At 38.8% G+C, this 5,389-nt stretch overlaps 1 pseudogene across 1 annotated transcript; it reads right to left on the bottom strand.

Annotated features, from left to right (window-relative positions):
- Positions 1-423: 423 nt before the first annotated feature.
- On the bottom strand, positions 424-1,848 carry LOC309611184 (large ribosomal subunit protein uL4 pseudogene; annotated as a pseudogene). Its single transcript has one exon. The product of its transcript is annotated as a large ribosomal subunit protein uL4 pseudogene (transcript).
- Between the last annotated feature and the right edge of the window lie 3,541 nt (positions 1,849-5,389).

Here is a 5,389-nt window from a genome sequence, read left to right as displayed (position 1 = left end):
TTGAACCTGATGTACGAGGTGGTAAACACATATTTGGCCAAGGAAAAATATTTACAGTGAAATAGTACCTGTCAGGATTCAGTATTTAACGAACACATTGAAATTAAGATGTATTTAAAGTTTTCAGTTAAAAATTTAACAAACACATCATCTAAAACAACTTCAGCTTTGTGTTAGTTTTTTCTTTAATTTTTAAACCAATTTTTTTCCACTTTTTTTTAATTGAGGTATAATTGACCTATAACATTATATTAGTTTCAGGTGTACAAATAATGATTTGCTATTTGTATACATGGTGAAATGATCACCACAATAAGTCTAGTTGACATCTGTCATCATACATAGTTACAAAATTTGTTTTTCTGGCGTGAGAACTTTTAAGATCTACCCTTTTTTTTTTTTTTTTTTTTTCATGTTTCTCACTTCTCTTTGATCAGGTCTTTATTCAAAATTAGCTGTCCAAAATGATTTGACCTTTACCGAATAAACAAATTTAAGTTTATGCAGCAGCCTTCTTTTCCTCTGTGTTGGGTTTCTTTTCTGCGGGCTTCTTTTTAGCGGGCTTCTTTTCAGCTGCTGGTTTCTTGGTCACTGGAGACTTTTTTCCCACCAAAGCCTTCTTTGGCTTCTTCAGCTTCTTAACGCAAACAGCCTTCTTTCCTTTCTTCCCCACCGCAGGCTTCTTGCCTGGAATCCCCTTCTCATCTGATTTGGCTTCTAGCGCTGCTGCTGCCCTATCCATGCGGATTTTGTGGTTCTTGGCCCGGCAGAGAATGGTGTTCCGGCGCATGGTCTTTGCATATGGGTTTAGCTTCAACATGAGTCTCAGGTTTTTCAGTGGTTTCTTCTTCAGGACTCTGCGATGAATCTTCTTGCGTGGTGCTCGGAGGGCTCTTTGGATCTCTGGGCTTTTCAAGATTCCGCTAAGGTCTGTATTGAGCATCTTGTGCATGGGGAGGTTGTAGTTACTCTTGAGGGGAGCAGCTTTACGCCAAGTGCCATACAGCTCCTCTAACTTGCGGAAAGCACTTTCAGTCCAAATGCAGAAACATCCCACATGCCCCCCAGGAGCAAGTTTCAAAATGTTCAGTTTGCTTATATTAAGCAGAGTAATTCCAGGGATGTTTCTGAAGGCCTTGATGATACCACTGTCCTCATTATAGATGATGCAGGGTCCCCTGCGCTGGGTACGGCGACCGTTTCTCACTTTGCCTTTGCCAGCTCTCATTTGCTGCGAGGCGTAGACCTTTTTGATATCATTCCTGGCCTTAAGTTTCTTCCGAAACAAAACAGCCTCCTTGGTCTTCTTGTAGCCTTCAACTTTATCTTCAGCTACGAAAGGAAGTTCAGGAACTTCCTCTATACGATGACCTTTAGACATGAGCAGCGCTGGTAAAGCCGAGGCAGCCAACGCAGAGCAGATGACATGTCGCTTCTGCATTGTATTCAGTCTGCGGTGCCAATGTCACCAGGTCTTGGTTGGCACAAATATGCGGCCCCCACGACACATATTTCCCAAAGCACCCTGGCCAGAAGAGTGAGTGCCGCCACCTCGAACCATGGGAATTCGAGCCACAGGCCTGCCAGTACCCCAAGGCTCAGCACTGGTTTGATGACCTGCTAATTCACTGACAGCATAGGGCTGTCTGTTGTTTTTGCGCAAGTTGGTGTGAACAAAGTTCACAATAGCTGGTCGAATGGGAGCCTTGAACACAGCAGGCAAAGTGACATTTTTGCCAGATGACTCCCCCTTTTCAGAGTACACTGATATCAGTGGACGAGCACACGCCATGGCGAGAGAGGAGAAGGCCACGCTCCCCTCAACCCGGCGACTCCCACAGGAAAAGCAAAATCTACTCTTCTAACAACTTCCAAATATGCAATTCGGTGTTATTAACTATAGTCACTATGCTTTACATTATATCTCCATAATTTTTTAAACCAATTTTAAAAATATAATCTAATGTGCATCTAAATCGTAATTTAGGCTGATTTTTAAAAATGTCTATCTTAATATTCTTTGATATTATTTTTAGTATTGCTTATTACTCTGTTTATCCTTACAATTTTCTATACAGCATTTGGGTTGTATATTATTGAACAAAAATTAGCAGTTATAATCTGAAATTAGCAATCATTATAACCCAATGAAAAACATTGATGAACTTTTGCTTAAGAATAAATATTAGTTTTATAATAAAAACATCAATATAATTTTGATAATTAGATCTTTTTGGATAACATTATTAACATTTAAATTATGAGATTACGGTCGGCCCTTGAACAACACAATTTTGACCTGTGAGGTTCCACCTATACACAAATTTTTTTCAGTAGCAAATACTACAGTACTACATGATTCAAGGTTGATTGAATCCTTGGATGCCAAACCCCAGACAAGGAGGAACCGCTTATTCAGAGGGCTGGCTGTGAGTTATATGCAGACTTTTGACTGCACGGAGGGTCAGCACCTCAACTGCTGCATTGTTCAAGGGTCAACAGCAGTATTCCATTTCTTTCTTTTTTTTATAAGCATGTTTTTTTTGTTTGGTTTTTCTGTTTGTTTTAGATTTGGATTTCTCATATGCGAGAGATCTTGTGGTATTTGTCTTTGTCTGACTTGTTTCACTTAGGATAATGCCCTTTAGTCTACCCATGTTGTCATAAATGACAAGATTTTATTCTTTTCTATGGCTGAATAATATGCCATTGTGCACACATACCACAATTTCTTTATCCATTCATTCACTGATGAACACTTAGGTTGTTTCCATGTGTTGACCATTGTAAATAATGCTGCAATGGACATGGAGGTGCATATATTCTTTCAAGTTAGTGTTTTTGCTTTCTTCAGATAAATACTAAGAAATGGAATAGCTGGATCATATGGTAGTTCTATTTTTAATTTTCTGGGGAACCTCCATACTGTTTTTCATAGTGACTGCACCAATTTACATTTCCATCAACAGTGCACAATGGCTCCCTTTTCTCCATATCCTCACCAACACTTGTTATTTCCTTTCTTTTTGATAATAGCCATTCTAATAGGCGTGAGGTGATATCTCACATAAGACCTGAAACCATAAAACTCCTAGATGAAAATATAGGTGGTCAGCTCCTGACATAGGTCTTGGCAATGATTTTCTAAATCCAACATCAAAAACAAGAGCAACAAAGGCAAAAATCGACATGTGGGATGACATCAAATCACTTTCCTTGCCTCTGCACAGCAAAGGAAACCATTAACAAAATGAAAAGGCAGCCTACTGAATGGGAGAAAATATTTTCAAATCATATATCTGATAAGGAGGGGCTAATATCCAAAATACATAAAGAACTCATACAACTCAATAGCAAAACAAACACAAACAATTCAAATAAAAATTGGCAGAAGATCTAAATAGGTATTTTTCCCAAAGAAGACATACAGATGGCTAACAGGTACACGAAAAGGTGCTCAACATCATTAATCATCAGGGAAATACAAATCAAATCCATTTATTTCTAAGGAGAGTGATACTAGCAATTTTGAAGACTTCTTCAGATTCAAATATGCTAAAGTATGAATGTCTCATGTGTTTTCATCTTGTTACATTACAAATTTATAACTTATTCTTTTAAGATTAATTAGAAGCAGTAAGGGCTAGTCTTTTGAGTCCAGTTTTAGTGGTTTCACTGAAATATACACTGAGAAAAGAAGATATTCTATTGAGGTTCTTTTAAAAGCTATAGTCACTAAATCCTTTATATTTTTTATGACACTAAAATTCTATATCAAATGAAGCTATATGCAGTTTTGTTTTTTTTTTAATAAACTTATTTATTTATTATTTATTTATTTATGGCTGCATTGGGTCTTCGTTGCTGTGTGCGGGCTTTCTCTAGTTGCAGAGAGTGGGGGCTACTCTTCATTGTGGTGGCTTCTCTTGTTGAGGAGCACGGGCTCTAGAGCGCAGGCTCAGTAGTTGTGGCACATGGGCTCAGTAGTTGTGGCGCAGGGGCTTAGCTGCTCCACAGCATGTGGGATCTTCCCAGACCAGGGCTCGAACCCATGTCCCCTGCATTGTCAGGCGGACTCCCAACCACTGCACCACCAGGGAAGTCCCCTATATGCAGTTTTCATTGCATATTTAGCAGTAGCTAAAAGAAAAAAGTTAAATTGCTTAAAAGCAATAATTTACCCAAGACCTTGTGAATTTTAAAAAAGGAACACTATTCAAAAGATGTGGCAGCATATTATACAAAGTAAATACAGTTACTAAAATGATTTAGCATGCCACAGTAAGTTCCATTTGAATTTTGAAAATATATTCTTCTGGTTGTCCAGTTGTACGAAGAAGCTGAAATCAATGCTGAATTTTACATCTCCATCCTCCCAATGCCCAATTTATCCAATGGAACAATATGGCACTTTTTAAAAGTGCATCAGTACTCCTAATCCACCAGGGTTTAATACATCATTTGTGCTGTGCAATGCATAATTCCCTAGTGTTGTAAAAAGTTAATGCTGTTACAAAAAAAAGTCCCCAACACTCATGGGAGGAATTTATGTATGGGTATTCTCTGCTTTTCAAAAGTTCGCTATACACCACTTCACTTTCACAAAAGACCTACATTAGTACATTAGTACCTGTTTTCGATAATCAAAAGAAATCCGAAGAGGATTTTTGTTTTTACAAAAAATGGTGAAAAGCGAAAACAGCATTCAGCGTTCGTCTTGTAGCAGCTGATGTAGAGGCAACATGCACCCCAAACCGTGAGAGTGGCACCTCCAGTCTCCTTCCCAGGGAACTACACTTAGCATCTTAGCATCAAGCCACCATAGCTTTGAACTGCATCTGTGAGCATCTGTGCTGTATCTTGATTTATTTTGTGCCTCCTAGTAAGATGTGTCCTTAGGTAATTGCTTCTTTGCTTTATGCCGTTTTGTCTTCTAAAAGGCTTCATAGAAACGCTCTACTTTCGGGTAGTGGGGAAACCTGTACTTGGAAAATGAAGGTGAATAAGATTTTAGTTATATCATGTTATTGAGCTATGGCTTTTTGGGTTTAATAAGTACAAGATCTAGAAAATAGGAGTCAGTTTTTTATGGTATCTCATCTAATGTTAAAAACCATGTGGAGGACTGGATCTGTGTCGCATTTCGTGCTGTGCCCCCTGGGAGGATGGGGCCCAATTTAGTTTCAGTGGAGTCAGTTGAAACTTTCTGTGGAAAACCTTCAACCTAGTTAAATGATTAACTCTCTGCCCCTTTGAGATGGAAATCTTCTCCAACCCAGAAACGTTTTGTTCAAAGACCTGGGAGTTACCCCTTTGAAATGTATTCATCTAAGATAATGCGCCTCCTTCCCAGTCTCCGTGGGGGGGCAGCAGCCCAAGTTTGTTAATA

This window comes from Balaenoptera borealis (genome assembly GCF_965194805.1).
Source record: "Balaenoptera borealis genome assembly, chromosome: 14".
NCBI lineage: Eukaryota > Metazoa > Chordata > Mammalia > Artiodactyla > Balaenopteridae > Balaenoptera > Balaenoptera borealis.
Note: the sequence above shows the minus strand (reverse complement) of the source record. Positions and strands in the feature narration are given on the sequence as shown.